The 21931-nt window shown below is 36.1% G+C and overlaps 1 protein-coding gene and 1 pseudogene across 1 annotated transcript in view; both read right to left on the bottom strand.

Moving 5' to 3' along the window:
* The window catches only part of LAMA2 (laminin subunit alpha 2), a 525989-nt gene that overhangs the window by 418006 nt on the left and 86052 nt on the right, over positions 1–21931 (bottom strand). The gene's annotated exons all lie outside the window — the stretch shown is intronic.
* Positions 793–13808, bottom strand: LOC129067780 (phosphoglycerate kinase 1-like; annotated as a pseudogene).

Genomic DNA, 21931 nt, shown 5'->3' with positions numbered 1-21931 from the left:
TTTTAAGGCAGAAAAAAATGTCTTGCTTAAATTAACCTTCTCCAGAAACATAGGTCTCCTATGTGTTCTGAGCCACGGGAGTATGTGACTGGCACGGGACCCCTGCTCAGTAAATGGCAGCTATTATGTTTGAGGATTCACTCATGCTATCAAGTGTAGCAGTGGTTTGTGCCTTTTTACTGCTTTATAGTATTCCTTACATGACTAACCACAGAATATTTACCTACGTTAATACTGATGTCATTATCAGTGCTGCTCTGAGCATCCTGGGGTGTGTGTTTTGTGCATGATGCACTCATTTCTCTTGGGTATGTGACTATTAGCTGAACTGCAAGATCATAAAGTATGCATGTATTAACTTCTGTAGATAATGCCAAAGAGTTTTCCAAAGTGGTTTGTAAAACATACCTGGTTTAAGTACTTTTATGTGTAAGTTTTTTTCCCAGGTTCAATGAATACTTTTATTATTTATTTAATAGATCACCAGCTTCATCTCCCCCACTCCCTACAATTGGAATTACATCTTCTTTTCATGCTGAGAAGCACAAAATGACACAGCTAATCAGAGTAAGCTACTCCCAGAAGAGAATTAAGCTAACAATTTACTAATAGGCAAAATAGAACTATATGCACTCCAGAATACACAATGGTTTAGCCACTAAGAAATTCAAAGATCCTAAAGAACGTAGTCCAATCCAGGGTGCAGCAAAGGTGAGCTGATATACTGCGTGCAACTGTGTTAGGTGTTCCTGAGCTGCATCTCCTCTCCACAGCTGAATCGTGACGGGGGGGGTAAGACTTTAGCTAATACCAAGTAGAGACACAGAAAGCTCTAGGTTGAGTTAGGGGATGTGCCCAGGAACCAAAGGGCAGAAAAATTACTCAACATTGCTGAGAGCATCCATCCCAGGAAGGATGTTATTTCCCAGGAGCTCTAATGTGGCACCACACGCAGGGCCTGTCAGGCTGACTTTGTCCTCTGTATTCCTTTTGACATGGCAAGTGGCGGGGTCACCACCACCTATGAAGGTGATGTAGCCCCTGGAAGAGGCTTTCACCACATCGTTCTTGAGGGCTTTAGTACCTTGGACAAAAGCTTCCCATTCAAATATGCACGCAGGTCCAGGCCACGCAATCTACTTGACTATAGTGACAGCCTCAGTGTACTTCTCGCTTCTTTCAGGACCACAGTCCAAGCCCATACAGCCAGCAGGTATGCCAGAGGCCACAGTGGCTTGGCCAGTCTTGGCATTCTCATCAAACTTGTCAGCAGTGACAAAGTCAACCAGCAAGGCAATCTTCACACCATCCTTCTCAGCTTTGGACATCAGATCTTTGATGGTCGTGGCTCCCTCTTCATCAAGCAGAGAAGTGCCAATCTCCATGTTGTTTAGTACCTTAAGAAAGGTAAAAGCCATTCTACCACCAATAGTCATCTTATTGACTTTGTCCAGCACATTATTGGCCAACTGGATCTTGTCTGCAACTTTAACTTCGCCCAGAATGAAGGATTACTCTGGGCTTTCCAAGGCATTTCCTGGCAAAGTACTTAGTTCATCTCCTTCTTCATCAGAAAACCTCCAGCTTTCTGTGGCAGACTGACCCCCACCATAGAGCCGAAGGCTTGGTGAGCAGTGCCAAATGCGTCATTGACATAGACATCTCCTATTTCGGAAAGTGAAGCTCAGAAGGCTTCTACTTCAGCTGTCTCAGCTTTAACCTTATTCCCAGATGCATATTTTCCCTTCCTGTCTTCCTTCACAGGAAAGTGAAGGTTCTCTAGCAGAATGACAGACCCAGCAGCTGGGTCAGGACAAGCCTTCTCCACTTTAGGGCCCATGCAGTCCTTTAAGAGCAAAACATCCTTGCCCAGCAGATTTGAGCTTTACAGCAACGGGCTCCAAGAAGTACTGATCAGGCATGGGGACACCATCAGGCTGAACCAGGTGGCTCATGAGAACAACTGACTTGGCTCCATTGTCCAAGTAGAATTTGATGCTTGGGATGGCAGCCTTGATTCTATGGTTGTTTGTTATGTGGTTGTTCTTTTTTTTTTTTTTTTTTTTTTTTTTTTTATTTTATTTTAAAAACACTTCTTTTTTATTTTTTTAGACAATGAACTATTTATTTCATTTATTTTTTTTTATTTATTTATTTTTTTTTAATTTTTTAATTTTTTTTTTTATTAATTTATTTACTTTTTAAATACATTTGTCTCTGCCTTCCCGCCCCCCTTTCCCTTGCCCCCTCCCACCTTCCCTCCCTCAGCTCTTCCCCTTTGGTTTTGTCCATGAGTCCTTGTTCTTTGTGGGAACATTGAAGCCCACTTTCATGATGGCCTGCTTCCCCTTCACCTCCAGTTTGTCCAGAGTCAGCTTGTTGGAAAGCAACATCTTGGCAACACAGCAGTGGTAAGAGGCTGAGGGATCACACAGTGATGGAGACAGCAGAGAACGTTTTATGTGTAATCTTAAACATAGAAAACTTTTTGTCTCTGTTTTGTATTCAGAAAATGGTTCTTATTCTATCAGGCATAATAATTTAAAATTGTATTTGCCTTTATTGTTAATATTGTCACAGATGAAATCTTAAACTGTTCTTCGGCTAAACAGGATTCCATGACATTCAGCCTTTAAGACACAAAGGGCAAAAGAACTTTTTTTTTTTATCAAATATTGTATGCCACGCAGATGACAGCACTTGATTCTTCTAAACAAACTAAAAGAAAACCTCCTGCTAACTGAAATACAGGCAAAGGCGGTGGTTTGTCTCCATTGGATGCAAGCACATATATTATATATCACAATTCCCAGTGTCTCCAATCAAAATTTCCACTACAGTCAAAAGCTAGAACACAGAGTGCAAGTGGTGATTTTAAGATGCACACGCTGCGAAAAATAAGCAAACCCAAGATGCATAAACAACTTTGCAAGTTAAAAGTTGCATTTTACTTATGGCTAAGACAGAGGCGTAGGTAGACATGCTTCACCTCCTTGCATAAGAAGGGTCACAAGTAATCTCAAAACAAAATACAACCAGAACTGCCAGAAAATCGAACTGTATGGAAATCTGACAACCAAGGATTTAAAGAGGAAATATTCATCCAGGTGGGTGAGAAGGGCAAAGACAAGGAGGGGAGCCAGGGTGTAGAGGATGTGGTGTGGTGCTGGCAGCAAGCAGCAGTGAAGGCGGCCAGCAGAACTGGTGCTCCCACATTCACCTGTGGTAGATAAAAACCAGGATGGCCACCTGGGGAGCGAGCCATACCAGCCGCTGGCCAGAATGCGCAGCCCAGGGTTCCAGTGCCAGTAAAATAAAGCCTCATAACTTCTGACTGTAAAATCCAGTGGGTGTTGGGATGGCAGAAGAAAATGCCAGTCGCTCAGGACATTCTGTTTAAAGAACTAGAATGGTCCTAGGACATGCACAAAACTACCCACTCAGATTCAGCACCGGGGCAGCAGCTGGAAGGGCACCAGTGGCAGTTCGGAAGTGGGGGAAGTGACTGAAAAAAGGGAGAGGGCCCAGCAAGCGGCATTGTTACCTCTCAGACTCCTCCCCCACATACAGTGCCACAAAATGGCAAAACAGGTTGCCCTGCCCAGGCGAATACCTAGGAATCCGTCCCTTACAATATAAGAGGTACACCAAGATGGAATCAAAAAAAGCTCTACCCAAAACTCAGAAACAAACACAGGGAGGCTGCAAAATTGAGGAGACAAAGAAATATGGCCCAAATTAAAGAACAGATCAAAACTCCAGAAAAAGAAATGTGACATGGAAAAAGCCAATCTATTAGGTGCAGAGTTCAAAACACTGGTGATAAGGATGCTTAGAAATCTCACTGAGCACAGCAAACATATAAGGGAAGAAATGAAGCCTTTAGGAAGTGAAATAAAGAAAAGTCTACAGGAAACCAACAGTGAAGGGAAGGAAGCTGGAGTTCAGATCAATGATTTGGAACATAAGGATGAAATAAACAGTGAAACAGTAAAGAATGAAGAAACTAGAATAAAAAAAAAGAGGATAAGAAGACTCTGGGACATCTCTAGATGTGCCAATATCTGAATCATAGGGATACTGGAAGGAGAAGGTGAAGAGCAAGAAATTGAAAACTTACTCAAAAAAATAAAGAAAACTTCCCTAATTTGACAAAGGAAGTAGTCATACAATTCCAGGAAGCTCAGAGAGTCCCAAATAACTTGGACCCAAAGAAGGCAACACCAAGCCATCATAATTAAAATGCCAAAGGTAAAAGATAAAGAGAGAATCTTAAAAACAGCAAGAGAAGAGAGTTACCTACAACAGTGATGAAAAGCAAGGACCTACAACCAAGATTACTCTATCCAGTAAAGCTATCATTTAGAATTGAAGGGCAGATAAAATATTTCCCAGACAAGGTAACGTTAAAGGAGTTCATCATCATCAAGCCCTTATTACATGAAATGTTAAAGGGACTTAAGAAAAAGAAGATCAAAGCTATGAACAGTACAATGACAACAAACACAACTATCAACAATTGACTAAAAAAAATCTAGGCAAACAACTAGAACAGGAACAGAATCAGAGAGATGAGATTACATGGAAGATAATCAGCAGGGTAAGGAAGTGGAGATGATGTGAGCAAAGGTACAGGGACTAAGAAGCATAATTGGTAGGTACAAAATAGGGCGATGTTAAGAATAAAAGAGGATATGCAAAAGCCAAAGAACTTGTACGCATGACCCATGGACATGAACTAAGGTGGGGGGCAGACTGCTGGAGGAAAGGGGGATTCTGGACAGAGGGGAGTAAAGGGGAAAGAGTGGGACAACGGTAATAGCATAATCAATAAAATGTACTTTTAAAAAAGCTTTATTTTTATGCATCATTTCTAATTTCCTGAGTGGACTACATGTAAAGAAATTATTTATTTAAGAACAATGAAGAATACCATATTTATAAAAGTAATATCTTCCTCCAATAATCATACCAACAATAAAAAATAGAACATGTTTTTTAAATTCTAGGTAGGGGTGTCCAAACTTTTGACATCTCTGGGCCAAACTGGAAGAAGAATTGCCTTGGGCCACATATTAAATATACAAACACTGTGAAATCAAAAAGCTCATGTTTCAAGTAAATTTACCATTTTGTGTTCAGTTGCATTCATAGCCATCCTGGACCGCCTGCAACCCACGGGCCACCGGTTGGACCCCCCTGTTAGAGTGTCAGAGTTGGCCAGAGTATGGTCAATAAAACTCATTATAAAGAGGCTGCACTTCATATTATATGTTTAAAATGTTTAATGTTTCTCATGGTATAATGCTGTGGATACTACTATAGTAAGTATTATTTTAAATACATTTACAATGCATAATACAGATAAACTCTATAGTTCCTTTGTGAGGCCTCCTTTTCTGGTTCTGTTAGCTCCTCTCACTTTACACTTGTGCTTCTTAGACTGGCTACATGACTTGGATGATTCTTGAGCAAAGACACTGAGAATCCTGATCAGCCTAAATTTGTATTGTGTGTGTTTCTAAGAGGGAAGGGACCCTGCACATATAACATAATTAAGATAACTTCTCCCTAATATCTGTGCTCTTGGTTTGTACCTACTAATAAGGTTGCATGCATTTTTTAATCTCTCAGTTTGTATTCTTTAGTTAATATGCTTACATTTTTACTGATAAGTGATCTATATTGAATTCAATTTCAGACAATAGTGTTCTCAGTCATTTTGAATAGTATTAGTTGGTTACTTTAGTGCAAATTCTATTTAACTTCTTATATGAATAGATTCCTGAGTTATATTTTCAAATACTAAGGCTTGATAATTCTCCCTGACAGAATAGAATACCTTATATACGCATGCTTGGTTAGAGTCTACTACAATATTGAAAACATTATTTCATAGTCCTTCCATCTTTACTTTTTCATTATTATATTATCAACTCTATTAGTTAGATTTTACATTCCTTGAATTAAAAACAAGAAGCTAAGAACTAAATGTGGGAGTGTCCCAGGACTTGGTAAGAGAACCTCCTTTTCTCTCTCTGTTCAATTTTCCTTGGTGACATCATTTCTTTGTCTCAGTCCTATGGTTTTAAAACCATTTTTGTGCCAAAGACTTCCAAACCTCTCTCATCATGATAAATTTTCATAAAACACCAGAGTTAGATATCCAAATACAAATCTATAGCTCTAGATGTTGAAAGGTATCTCAAATCCAACATGGCTAAAACAGAACTTTTTATTTTCCTAAAAATCTTATTGTCCTCCCAATCTACTCAATGAAATTCAATGATATCACCATCTATGTAATTGTTTAAGACCAAAATCTAAGGTCTACACTGGTTTTCCTTCCCTAACCTTCTTTATTAAATTTTTTCCTCTTACCCTTACCACTTACACACAATTAATTGGTAGGTAGTATTTATTCGACCTGCCAAAATATCCTGTATATGTCTGATTTTTCTCATGTCCATGAAACCTATCCTCTCCAACCCAACATCACACCGCGATTTCTATAGCCTCTAAGCTCGTCTCTCTACTTCAGATCTTGCATCCTAGCAATAAATTCTCTATATGGTATCCAAAGAAATCTTTCTGAAATATAAATCAGAAGCATGCCACATCTGTACCTGAAACCTATTTAGGATAAAATACAAATTTCTCTCCTGCCTCACAAAGCCCTCCTCAGACATTATGACCCCTGCACACCTTTCTGACGTGTTTCTAGAATAGAAATATTCTACTTCTCTAACCCATACCTTCTACACTCCAGTCACACCAGCATTCTTTTAGCTTCTATAGCAGGCTATACTGAATCTTTCATTGGGTCTTCCCTGACCATCTTAATAGCTACACAGTCATTTTCTATCACATTATTCTACTTATTCATAAGATTTCAATAAAAATGTCAATCATACAAAAAAGTTAAAAGACTAGTGACACTTGGCCACATTTTCTTTATCTTTAAAATGTAAAGTATACCATAGGGAATATAGTTAATAATATTGTATTAACTATGTATGGTGCCAGGAAGATATTAGACTTATGGGGGGGGGGGTCAATTTATAAATTATATAAATGATTAACCATTATGCTGTATATATGACTAATATAATGACTAATATATGACTAATGTATGACTGTATATATGACTAGTCAACTGTAATTGCAAAAAAAATTTAATAAACGTTTTTAGAAGGGAATTTCATATCATAGCCTGATGGCCATAGATAATACTCCAAAAAGGGACAGGAGTTTGCTGGTATTTAAAGAATGAATATGGGATGACATTCAGCTGGGCATTCAAGGCCACATGCTTTCCACCCTTGGACCATGGCCTAATTTATCCATAATCTCATAAGAGAAGCCCTCAGTGCTAGTAATGATATTACCCAAATCTTGGACTGGCCACTTGTTGGCACTATGCCAAGGTCAAACTTGTTCTTGCAACCCTTGCTAAGATTCCTGCAGCTATTTAGGGCTTGAAAAAAAATAGCCGATAGTGCTCAAACTGGTAGCTTCAAAGAGCTCATAGTTAAGGAAGTTCTGCCAAAGAGTTTGGTGGCCACTGAAGTGTGGATGTGGTTTTATTGTTGGCAAGATCAAAGGCAACCAGGGCATCATTGGCTATAATGTTTGAAGGCCATACTTTCACATCTGTTTCTTTTGAGTTTATTATTTGAATATTCTTGAGCCATGTGTGATCCGATAGGGATTTGAATAATATATGTCAAAATCAATGTTTTCCGTATAAAACAAGCTTGGAAGATCACAATTTCTCTTGATATTAAGTTGGGTTGTGTTTTGCTTTAGTAATATTAATATGGCTCTACATGCATGTTTTTGCTTAGCCTAAAGTTGGAAAGGATATGTGAAAATAAACCAACCTGGTACATATATTTATGAAAATAACATTTTAATTTGAAAGTTGGAAATATGATGTTTTCTTTACAGAAGAGTTGGGGGAAAGGCCCTGAAAAAACCAGAACTTGCCACAGGAGGAGAAATAGTAATACCATGGACCAAAATTAAATCTTGTCAGTAGTTAGAGAATAAAATTCGTGTGGTTCGTCTTTGCTAAAATCAGAGGAAGACCTTTCTGACAACATTGGGATACTTGGTGGTATTCTAAGTATGTATCTTTGTAGCTTCTTTAATGCTAGGACAGTGCAAGAAAGCCATAACCTGCATTTTTAATCAAATTTTGATAGGTGCATTATTATTAATCTTTCTGGTTTTATGATTTTTAGAATCTCTCTTTGCAAAAATAAAATACTTTATGGATATTTAAGTTTGAAAATGAGTGTAGTATGATTATGTTAAAAAGGAAGTATTACCGCATTTTCCTATTTACAGTAAATATTTTGTATTTTATTATATATACATAATGCATGTGTCACTGATTCTTAATACAGGCTCCATAATCTATATTCCACAGGCAAAAACATAATTAGTGAGGGCTGCCCATAGCAGGTTTGAAAGAGATTTTCTCTTCATTGCCTTTTAATCCATTTCACAAGCTAAAATACATGACTAACTTCTTTGCCAGTGCAGCATTTATTTATTCTTTATGAACCACCACCTAGATAAACCAAAACAATGCAGTATATCCTTGTTCTCCAGGGAACAAGCACAACTTGCAATAGCATCTTTCCTCTAGGACAAAAACCCATTAACTCTAATAAAAGTGCAATAATTTTGAGAGATGTAAAAATGGTAACTGATTATTTGCAGTGAATAGTCAAAAAAGGAAGTATTCTGAAAACAAGTCTTCTTTATATTAGGAATAAGTGTGCATTTTATCCATGACAATCCTTTTTATTGTACATATAATTATTTTAATTACAAATTGCAGTGGTTTTGAAGTGAAATTGAGTGATGGTATAGGAGTTTGAAATTATTTGCAGAGAAAGGTAAACAGTTCTAAATAAATTAACAGTAAATTATAATATTGTGTTCAAATCAGAACTATAACTATAATAATGGCAGATGACTTATAATAATAAATAGGTTTATTATCTATATTCCATGTTTAAGAATGCAGATAAGTACAAAATATAGCTTCAGAAATTTTAAATGTTCCTGCTGAGAAATAATAAAAGAATATATCCCCTAAGGGTTGTGGATGGCCAAGTTTTGAACTACAGTGTTATCTTTGCTTTGCAGAAAAGACAAGGTATAGTATGAAATTGCAAGAAATGACTAAAATTAATCCTGAGAGTTTACAATGGGGTCCTGGGCAGGAAGGCGCAAAAGGGCATAGAATATAAGCAACATTAGAGAAGCCCAGTGCTGCCTTTGCCCCTTTTAACAAATTTTCTGTATCAATGTTAAACCTATTCTTGTTTACACAATTTTTGTATGTTAGCAGATAAAATTTATGAAAAAAAATGGGATGACAAAAGAGCCTTAGAGCATTGAGAATTCTATCTATCCATTATCTCCATCCCTGTACCACTTAAAGTGAATTACCGGGCACATGTAACAAAACTACCGAAAATAGTTTCAAAAAGAAACCAGATTTGTTGAAAAGCTTTCCTGCTGACCCTGAAAGTCCTGAAGTAAACAGCTCTTGGAGAAAACAGGTGCTCTGAGAATAGCAGATTTTTAAGAGTACTCTCTGTACAGGTTTTTCTTTGCTCGGTCTTGTTGCCAAGCACACTACTGCTAACTCTGATGACTGAAGACTCCGTGACAGACAAGCCACCTGGGTCAAGAGCAGAGCAGCCCCTTGCCAAGAGGTGGAGCCTAACCTTATTATATTAGGGCTTGGAAAAGACGAAAAGGACAGGTGACAATAATTTCATAAAGGGGAAGGGAATGAGCTCAATGTTTCCAAATAGAACAACGAGAAGATCTCTTTTCTCCACATGAGGAGCTTGTGTAGCATTTCCTATCCCCATTACCGGTGATGTATGGGGCTAATTTCAGTTACTCTTCAGAAAGTGGTCCTCTATGCCTTAGTAGCTGAAGGCTGTGTTAGTGAAGGATAATAAGGAACAGAAGAAAGGTGTAAAAACAGTGAGTAGGTTTACAAGTAAGGTGGGCTATTCTTCACATAAATAGGACTAAGAGTAAATCTGCGTCACATGATAACTATTTTTTTTTTGAAGAGCTTCTATACTGTTTTCCATAGTGGCTGTACCAGTTTATATTCCCACCAAGCAGTAAATGGGGGCTCCTTTTTTCCCACAACCTCTCCCAACTCTTGTTATTACTTGTCTTATTGATAATAGCCATTCTAACAGCTGTGAGGTGCTTTCTTATTGTAGTTTTGATTTGTAGTTCCCTTATAGCTAGTGAAGCTGAGCATCTTTTCATGTATCTGTTGGACATTTGTATGTCTTCTTGAGAGAAACGTCTGTTCAGGACCTTAACCATATGGCTCAGCAACTCCTCTTCTGAGTATTTACCAGGAAAATTTGAAAATATTTGTTCATAAAAATATATGTACCCCTATGTTCATTGCAGAATTATTCGTGGTGGCCAAGACATAGAAAAAGCTAAGGTGTCCTTTAATAGGTGGTTGGATAAAAAAAGATGTGGTATGGATATTCAATGGAATACTATTTGGCCATTAAAAAGATAAAATAATGCCATTTGCAGCAAAATGTATGGGCTGTGAGAATATCATGCTAAGCAAAATAAGTCAGATGGAAAAAGGCAAGAACCATATGATTTTACTAATATGTATGGCATAAAACTTAAAGCAACAAATGACAAACAAGACAAATGAACAAACGAAAACTCATAGACACAGACAACAGTACCAGAGGGATAGGGGAATTGGAAGGAGGTAGTAAAGCATCAAAATATATGGTGAAGGAAGGAGATTTGATTTTGGGTGGTGAACAGACAAAGCAATATACAGATGATATATTATAGAATTATAAACTTGAAACCTACATAATTTTATTAACCAATGTCACCCTAAAAAATTTATTTTTAAAAGAATAAACTTGCTTGTTTCATGAACAAAATGGGAATATGAAAAATGAACAATTTATATAGATTTTTATATATATGCACAGGTAAAGGTACAGGTAAAGAAAATAAAACATTATATTAAAAATCATATGATTCTTGCTTTAACTCTATACCATTCACCTCTCTGACAGAATCCCACCTCCTCAAGTATTCTGGATTTTTGAGATTTTAATTGAGGGAAAACACATATTTAGAGAACCAGGAATGATGTATTGTATAAAGTATATATTCCCATCAAAAATAATAAAGTAAAAAACCACATTTCTCTCCTTCCTACGTACCCATGAATGTTTCTCCCTAATTTGCCTTAATATGAAATGTCATATCAGAAAGAGAGAAGTTAATCCCACATTATGACCTTAGAGTCACTTTTTTCCCTAAAAAAAAAAAAAAAAAAAAAAGGAGAATCATACATCGAATTTAAATAGATCATGTAAGTTTTTAAATCCCTTCTCCCTTGAGGAGGAAATTCTGTAGATTAGTGAAAACTGATTGCTTCAAATCCACTATGTATGTGAGCGTTTGCTGTATGAAATTCTAATTATCAGAGCTGTATCTTCTATTTTACCTGAACCAAAGGCAAAAACATTTAAAGGAAATATTGTACCCTTCCTCTCTTTTCAGACCTGAGAAGGGAGGCTTTCAGTGTTGCTGTGTTCCTGAGAGAAAATTATCATGGCTTCAGTGTATGTATGATCATTACGCAGACTCAGAATATATAAATTGGTGCCAAGATTATGTAGACTCATTCTGGTTCATCACTTAGAATGAACATTTTTTACTATAAAAAAGACTTTTAAATTTTTTAAACAAACCCCTTCACTAACCAGTTTAAATCTGATTTATTATTGTTGCCACACTGTTCCTTACAAAGAAACCTGAAATAATCCCTAACAGCTGCTGGACAACAGGTGCTGCTGAATAACACGGAAACACTGAGCCACAAGCTAGAATCTGTTTTGTCTCCTTCACTGTTATAATCAGCAAAGCAGAACAACTGGAGCATTTTTAATCTTACCTTTAATATCCTTCAAAAACAGAGGTGGGAACAGGACCCCACCATCTAACCAAGAAAGCATACTCCCTGTCCTGATCACAGCTTTCCAGAGCTGGGCATTTTATGAGTCACATATAAAACTTATAGGGAAGGTCATCTTCTGAAATCAGAACACAGCTGGCAGGCCATCAGAATTACATTGCATCTATAAAGAACTCACTCTGTGCCTGAGACCTCATATTCAAGGGTTTAAGTTTTAAGTAATACTCATTTGCAATCTATTAACATATATCCAGGCACTTTAAGCTATTTTTGTCTTCTAGCCTTGAATCCACATTCATATCTTTTCCTTTTAACTACTTCTATCTTTTTGAAAATGGACATTTGAGAAGCCACAAAAGGTCAAATATTTAATTAACGACTTTGTGCTTTTTAAAAAAGTGTCTCTCTTTATTTTCCTGAAGACTCATCCTAATGTCTATTTTTCTGCCTGGATTTTGGAATTAAGTACATTGTGACTTTTAAAAATAACTATCCTAATTACAGGAAAATGAGGAATATTTGTCAAAGTATTGAGGCTTGTGAGAAACTAATCACAATACTCAGTTTTTATAGAATCTGAGCCATACTTCCAAAGTACTTGGAAACAGAAAGAGAGAGGGTACCTAGAAGTTACTCGAGAGGTTGTAGTCTGGATGGGAAAATAGTTAACTTTGGTCTTCAAAGTGGCTCAAGCATTTTATAGACTTTTGAAATACAAAATAAGTACTTTACTAAAGAGTTAACATTTATACTCTCCAAAGACACACCAAGGGTGAGGATCATTTCCTGTTACCACCAGGTGAGATCCCAACCACATGATGTCTTTGGAAGAGAATATTTGGAAGAGAGTATGTTTAATAAGAATAAGGATATTCTCTTGTAGGAAAGTATTTGTTTTATAGTGGAAGTGCTAAAATCAGCCATTTCTGTCTAGGTCTTTAGATTTAGATTATGCATGCCAAAAGAAAAATCACAAACCATACTGCAGTAAGCATACTATATTCTGGGTACAGTGTATATTTGTGGTCCCTAAAATGTTTTCCAAAAGATTAAGTTGATTCTGTGTGAATCATCTGGAAAATTCCTACAAGTGCTTCTATCCAAAGATGTAATCTCTCATCTTACCCAAGTTCCTGGCAATATACAGATACTGACTCTATCACCACTTCAGAAATAAAAAGGTAGAAATAAAGGAAAAGATTGGATATTTTTGAACATAGATTTTTGTCAACATTCCTTTACTGTGGAACACAACTTTTTTTTGCATGTAGGTTTAATAAAGAGCAAGAATTTAGTATGCTTTGATAGGAGGCTCTATAAAGTACTAATCAAGGATATGTCCTTGAATTCAGGTAAATTTAAGAGCAAATACTGGCAACACTTTTATAGTATCATTGGCTTAATGGGATTAACAATATTTCCACTCTCCCAGGGTTATGATTAAATTAGATAATATATATAAATTAACCAATAGTGACAGGACTCCTGTCTCTTGTGTGACTTTGTACACTTAATTGTCAATACTGCAAGAAAATGAACATCTCTTATATTCACCAATTCTGCATCTTCTTTAAAAGTGCAGTAGACTTATATTAACTTATATCCCCCCTCCAAAATCTTAATGATCCAAAAGAGGGACAGCAACACTTACATCAACAAATGCATGCACAGTTTCTTCAGGCTTGGCACAAAGATTAATACCAGCCTCCAAGGCAGCATCAGCATCCCATTGTGCAGTTAATGACACCATGTGCAAGAGCAAAATAAACATGTCATCATCTTCCATTATTTCAGTCCTGAACTCTCCTGTGTTGTGTGCATTGGTTCTTTTCTTTCAAACTGTGCAGCTACCAAAATAGTGAAGGAAGTTTCTTGAGGATGTATTTCATTAGGTTTAAAACCCATAAAATCTGAAAATTCGTGTCAGTGCCGCTGCTGGGAAACCAATAAAGCCCACATAGCAAACTGGACTTCATGAAACACTAGCAACATCTCCATCATCTGATGAGTCAACTGCACCCCAAAGACAAATCAATCAACACAGACCATTTTATTGACAATACACTTGTGGTCCTGTATTTCAGAAAGGCAATCTAGGTATATGTGAGGTGTGGCAGCTCTTAGGAAAGAAATGCAGCCCAAAATGGACACAGCAAGCTTTTAATATTTATGACTTATTTCTCCATCAGAAAAGCACTAGCTAAAGAGGTGTTTTTTTTTCTAAATCTCCATTGGTGAATAGAATGTTACATGAGAAACTCACACAATACTTACCTATACATGGCAACGGTTTGGTTTAATCCCCTCTGAGCTCACACATGTTAATCAAATATCATGGATCAAATATTTCATTTGCAATAAAAGAGTATATTTTAAATAGATACCACAAAAAAAGTGATTTAATATGGGTACATGAATAGTATCTAGAATCCCCTATTCACGTAATACTTATTAAGATCCTACTATGTCCCAGGCATGCAGATGACAGACACAGGTTGTTCCAAGAGCTCACTCCACAGTGGAAAAAGCACAATGGCTCTATCAAAAAGCACCTTAAAATTTCACTTTAAAATTCTACAAAAGTGTTATGCAGAGAACAATACCATTTCTTATGTATAAGAATAACCACAAGTGACATGTCTTGGGTCTATATAAAAATCACATTTTAAAGACCTTGAAAGTTGATTCTCATCTAGCTTCTGACATTTGCCACCAACATTATTTATTTAATTACAGATTGACTTAACACCAATCTAACCATATGATAAACACCTAACAGTAGGGTTTGATCAGAGACACAGGTAAATACTTTCAATCTTAAGAGTTTTTATTTTCTTACCAGGAACTAGGGAAAATTATATTACACACATATCTTTAAGGATACAATAAATCTCAAACTGATAGTTCTGAACAAGAAGTATAAGAAAAGGGAAGACTTAAAAATATTATTTCATCTAACAAGCAAAAAAGACTGAAATTAGCAGATAGGTGAAAGATTTATATCTCTATAAATATACAAAGAGGCAGAGATACAAAAATTACGTTTTCCCTTTGAGTTGAGACACAGTTGGGTCAATATATAAAGCTTAAAAATAATTTTTAAAACTTTTCCAGCCCTGGCTGGGTGGCTCAGTTGGTTGGAACATCATCACATACACTAGAAGCTGGCAGGTCCAATCCCCAATCAGGCTACACACCTAAGCTGCAGGTTCAGTGCCCAGTCAGGGTATGTATGGGAGGCAATGGATCAATGTTTCTCACACTAATGTTTCTCTCTTTCTACCTCTCCTTCCCTTCTTCTTTAAAATCAATAAAAATATCTTTGGGTAAGGATTAAAATAACAAAAAAAAAACTTTTCCAGATTGAAAATAGTGTAACATTCTTTCACCAATAATTTATTAGTCTCCATGAATTTAGCATGAGAGGTAGAATTTGATTAAAATTGTACATTTACTATTAAATTACTGAAAAAAATTGAAAGTAATAAAAAGTAAAAAGAAATGTATGTTCATAGTGGAAAATGACAAACTGAAATGAAAAAAAATTAAAACATTCAAAACCCCATTAACCTTGAAATTAAAACTGCAAATAGCCTGGTCTGCGTTCTTTCAGATCCCTTTTTAAGGACTATGATAAAGACTACTAGCTTTCCACCAAAATCCCCTCTCAAGTGATAAAGAGTTGAGGCTGGGATGTGGCTGTCCACTTTGAACCAAATGGTTTGGCCTCCTCTGTGACTACATGTGGCCTCAGGGGTAAAGTCGAACCAGTGGTACGTGAGCCAAAGTGATGTGTGCAGCCTGCGTCAGAGGTAATCTCTGGCCCTGTGCCTTTGCTAGAAAGACACCAGCTTTGAAAGCCATGTGTTAAACGCAATGAAACCATCATCAGCCAGAGTCCCCGAAAGTCCGAGTGGAGGAGACCTGCCTACTGATCTGGTTCATCCAACATGGGCTGATGCAGATGCAAGGAATAAACCATCTTGATTGAGTCACCAAAAATAGAAAAAAAGTTATTAAAACCCATCAATTTGGTAAAATATAAAGTGCTACAAAATAAGGAATTTTCTTTATATAATATTACATAAAGCACAATAGAAACTGTTAGTAAGTCATTTCTTGAAATTTCAAAGATGAGATATTAGAGTCCACGTACAAAGCAATCATCATCTACCCCTGTCCTATGGAAAAAAATGAGCAAGATATGTGCACATTTAAAAATTAATGAAGAAGGAAGGAGGAAAGAAGGGAGAAAAGAGGAAGAACTTAAAATTACCCTCTTATACAAATCTAACCTCAGTGGCCAACATAGATACATAAAAATAAATTTGGGGGGTAAAAACAAAACAAAACAAAACAACCTTAGCATTTTCTATATAAAAAAGAATAGTAAAATCATAGCATATTGATGCTTTCACACAAAATAAAACACATTAATTTAAGTAGAATTTTATTTCCAGTATATTTTTCTTTCATTAATTCAGCAGATGCTTTATAAAAGTTTTTAACATTAGAGAAGGATATGATAATTCCATGAGGGTTTACTTGAAATTTTGCATCATATAAATTGAAACCAGCATTACTTGAAATAGTGTCAATAAGCACTAACTTTAAATACGTCCAGAAATGCTTTTCATTGGAAATGTGTTAAATGACGATTAATAGAATATTATAAAGTATCAACAAAATATTAATTAATAGTACTTATAATTTGTCAATGATTAAAAGGTATCAAAATAAGAGCATATACTATAATAGCATATAACAAAAAAATTAAAAATAAGGCCATTATTTTTAATTTGCAAATTAAAATGAAAGAAAATGAGCTTACAATTTAATCAGTTAACTTATATCAACGTGTATTTACTGAGAAACCAATATGTTAGGCCTTGATGATTCAACAGTCTGCAAAACAAACATAATTCTTGTCCTCATAGAAATACATCTTTGCTAAATTGCCCAGAAATCAATATGGGTGCAAGTCAGTGAATATTGAGACATCATTTTATTTGAAGGAAAATTACCACCATCATCATCCTTCTGATTTGGAAACTGACTTTTCTAAAAAGGCTTTCAAGACCTAACATGAGCTAACCTGTTGACCTGTTTCTCTTCACTGCTGCTACCAAATCAGTTCTGTCTTTCTCTCCCCAAAATCTTAGCTTAGCTGAGATTTATTTCATCAGGCTTACACAACCTTCTACATCCCTCATTGCTTTCATAAAACCACCCTGCAGAGAGTAACAAAGGACTTGGATTCTAGTTCACCATCTTCTTTTCCACATCTCCCTGTATAATGGCAAAATCTATACATGGGACTTAACATTCAGGTCCTGACTTCCTCATTCAACTCTTTTTCTCTCTCCATCTCAGGCACCCACTCGCATGACTCCTCCCTAGACCTGTCAGTCACCATACACCTCATCCTTCCAACTCCTTCATTCTTGTACTTCATGGCCAGTCATCACCCTTTCTCTATCCATCACCTGCTGGCCTATTCCCTGCTGCCCAGTTTAATGATTCCATCATTAAAGTCACTGCGTTACAAGCCTCCTGAATTGCTTTTCTCTTCCAAGAAAGCTGCTTCATTCACTTACTCAAAACACACTGGAAGATCTGAACTTCTTAAAACAGGTGTGATTTCTTGAATAGCCAGCTTGTTTCTATAATTCCATCTGACTCATTATTCTTCCCTTACTTTCCCCTAACCACATTGGCCACTTCTTGAACTCACCAAACAAACCCTTTCTCACCATGGTGCCTATTCACTTTGTCATCACTCTGCCTGGTGAGCTTATCTCCTTAGGCCTTGACGTGCCAGGTTCTTTCTCATCTTTCTTATCTCAGTTGCAATGTTGACTCCACACGCAGCCTTCTCTGACCATTTCATCTAAAATAACCTGACACAACTATTTTCTATTGCATTGGCTTGTTTATTTCCTTCATAGCGCTTACAGATACATAATTATATCGCTTAATTACTTATGGACTGTCTCCTGCACTACTAGCCTTATAAGCTCCATAAGGAGAGACGCCTGATCTGTTTTGATTAATTTTATATTATTAGCAAAGAAGAAATTCATATACTGGTTAATAGAATGAATAAAAGAAAAGAGAAGAATAAGTTTTGACTATAAACCTGTCAAAAATCTAAAAATATTAAGGAAAAAAGTTTTATATTTATTTATCGATCCATACCAAAAAATCAGTATCTGCCTAGTCTACTGATTATGTCATTTTATTTGACATAAATTTAAAAAATTAAGCCATATAAATGCTTTTTCATCCAAAAAAACTGAAAATAACTGACAGAAAAATTCACTAATTAAAAAGAGAAAAATAAATCAAATGAGTTGTATGATAGTATATCATAAAAAATGGTATTTAAATTCAATTTTTAAAAATTAAATTCTTAAGAATTACAAATTGCCAGTTGTAAAAATTATTATGAGGGTATGAAGAACAGCATAGGGAATATAGTCAATAATATTGTAATAACTATGTATGGTGTCAGATGGGTATTGCACTGAGGGTAATCACTTTATAAGCTCTATAACTCTCTAACCACTATGCCGTACATCTAAAACTAATGTAAAATTGTATGTTAACTGTAATAGAAAAATAATTTTTAATTTAAAAAAAATTCAAGGTAGCATGAAAGAAATAGTTCCCAGAAACTCATCTATAAGAAAATCAGATGTAAATTAATAAATAACAAAAGTATGCTAAACAATAATATTTACAATGAATTCTGAGATTCATGATCATTAACTGAATGTGACACTGAAGAGTCACAAATCTCAGGAATCATGAGATTTCTCTGCACAATAACTGGTTCTAATTAACATCTCTCAACTTCACCCTACAAAGATGTTTTTAACTACCCAGGTATATAGTGTATCATGCAAAGTATATTGAAAACATGTTAAATAAATGTCTTCTGACATGTGCTATTTATAAGAATTTTTACCCACAAAATGATTTCTATTGACTGTATATAGCTCAATGTGATAAAATCTTACACATTCTTAATTTTTCTCTGCCCATAAAACTATACCCTTGAGGATACATTTTAATTATCTCTAAATTCCTACAGGGTAGAAGATTGTATTCAATATATGATCATGATTCTCATAATAAATGTTATTTTAAAAAATAACATTGAGGACTCTGGTCAAGATGGAGGTGTAGGTAGACATGCTCCACCTCCTCTTGCAATCACAATAAAAATTACAACTAACCTCAAAACCAGTGGAGGTTGGGGCCGCAGAAGAAAACTCCCAGTTTCTCACGAGAGTCCATTTAAAGGGCCTGCACAGACTTAGAATATACGCAAACCCCGCCTCCCACTCTGGGATTCACCACCAGGGCAACAGCTGGACTGGTGTCAGTAACATATGGGAAGTGGGTAAAGTGATTGGAAATGAGGCGAATGCCTGACAAACCCCTAGAAGCCAAGCATCAGCATTGTTTCCTCAGCGAGCCCTCTCTTCACACAGAGCCACAAAGTGGTGAAGTGGGTTGCCCTGCCTTGGTGAATACCTAAGGTTCCACACCATATAACTTAACAGGTACACTAAGACAAGGATCAAAGCAGCTCCGCCTAATACACAGAAACAAACACAGGGAGGCTGGTAAATTGAGTAGACAGGAAAATATGGCCCAAATGAAAGAACAGAACAAAACCCCAGGAAAAGAACTAAACAAAATGTAAATAGCCAAACTATCAGATGTAGTGTTTAAAACACTGGTGATCAGAATGCTCAGAGAACTCACTGAGTACAGCAACAACATAAAGGAAGAAATGAAGATTACACTAAGTGAAATAAAGAAAAATCAACAGAAAACCAACAGTGAAGGGAAGGAAGCTGGGATTCAAATCAATGATTTGGAACATAAGGAAGAAACAAACATTCAATCAGAACAGAAAGAAGAGACAAGAATCCAAAAAAAATGAGGATAGTATAAGAAGACCCTGGGATATTTCCAAAAGGGCAAACCTCCGAATCATAGGGATGCAAGGAGAAGAGGAAGTGCAATAAATTAAAAACTTATTTGAAAAAATAATAAAAGGAAACTTCCCTAATTTGGTGAAGGAAAAAGACATATATGTCCAGGAAGCATAGAGAGTCCCAGACAAGTGGGACCCAAAGAGAACCATACCAGGATACATTATAATTAAAATGCCAAAGGTTAAAGATAAAGAGAGAATCTTAAAAGCAGCAAGAGAAAAGCAGAGAGTTACCTGCAGAGGAGTTCCCATAAGATTGTCAGCTGATTTCTCAAAGGAAACTTTGCAGGTAAGAAAGGACTGATAAGAAGTCTTCAAAGTAATGAAAAGCAAGGACTTACAACCTAGATTACTCTATCCAGCAAAGCTATTTACAATGGAAGGGCAGATAAAGTGTTTCCCAGTCAAGGTTCATCATCACCAAGCCATTACATGAAATGTTCAAGGGACTTATTTAAGAAAAAGAAGAACATCAAAACTACGAACATTAAAAAGGCAACAAACTCACAATTATCAACAACTGAATCTTTTTAAAAAAAAAAAACAAACAACCAAAAAATACCTAAGCAAACAGCCAGAACTGGAACAGAATCATTGATATGGATCATTTGGAAGCTGATCAGCTGGGAGAAGGACGGGAATAAAAAGGGGGAAATGTACAGGGACTAAGAAGCATAATTGATAAGAACAAAATAGACAGGCAGATGTTAAGAATACTATAGGAAATGGAGAAGCCAAACAACTTATATGCAGAACCCATAGACATGAACTAAGGGGCCAGCTGCTGGAGGGAAGAGGGGTACCAGGCAGAGGGAGACACAGGGGGAAAATAGGGACAACTGAAACAGCATAATCAATAAAAAACAATTAAAAAATAATAATCTTGCCCTGGCCAGTCACTCAGTGAGTTAGAGCATTGTCCTAATACACCAAGGTTGTGCGTCTGATCCTCAGGGCACAAGCAAGAATCAGCCAATGAATGCATAAAGAAATGGAAAACAAATCAATGTTTTTTATCTCTCTCTCCCTCTTTCTCTCTCTCTAAAATCAGTTCAAAAATTAAAAAAATAAACTTGATATAATATACAGCAGAATTTACATTCAAGTTACTCTTCAATTTCAAAGGTGAAACTACACAGATTCAATCAAAGGGAAATACCACAAAACAAGTGAACAGAAAGCACTCAAGTAAATATTGATCCAACCTATTGTAAGGAACTCAAAGGATACCAAACATATCAGATTCTATCTCTCTAGGATTCATTTAGCAGGAAGACCATAAGCTTCAACCTTCTGTTGAATAGTTGCATAATCTTGGTGTGACTCACTAAAATATCCATTCACAAATTTGGACCATTCACCTAGGAATAAAGTAACTAAGGTAATAAAATAATATAAAAATGCAAATCCTCAGAGTCTTCCTTGAAATAAAAACCCCTGGCATTCCTTGCCCTTCTCACAAAGTTAGAGGTATGTCATCATTCCACAAAGATTCCTCATCATCCTTTTGATTTGGGCCATCAGTTTTCAGCAGTCTCAGTCATCACAATCCATTACGCATGATTCCTTAAAGCTCTTTTGTTATACATAGCAAATTTTCTGGTGTGTGGCATTGACATAACATTAACTCTTAAAATTTGATTTACAAAACCACTCTAGTTCTCAAGTATAATACTCCCACTTGAAATTATGCTGCCATTTTTTAAAATATCAGAGAGTATTGTTTAAAAAGCTCAGGTTGATTAGTCTTTAATTCAAATATCCACAGTTCAGACCTTTAATATCTCACTGGATTTAAGGATCCTATTAATTTCTCTTCTGCATCTATTAATTATAGTAATTAAATAAGAAGAGTCAGGTGGAACTAAGAGACTCCTTGTTTCTTACATAGATTTCTT

Source organism: Pteronotus mesoamericanus, unplaced genomic scaffold, assembly GCF_021234165.1.
Source record: "Pteronotus mesoamericanus isolate MK-2021 breed Mesoamerican mustached bat unplaced genomic scaffold, CSHL_Meso_final contig_20, whole genome shotgun sequence".
In the NCBI taxonomy this organism is placed as follows: Eukaryota; Metazoa; Chordata; class Mammalia; order Chiroptera; family Mormoopidae; genus Pteronotus; species Pteronotus mesoamericanus.
Note: the sequence above shows the minus strand (reverse complement) of the source record. Positions and strands in the feature narration are given on the sequence as shown.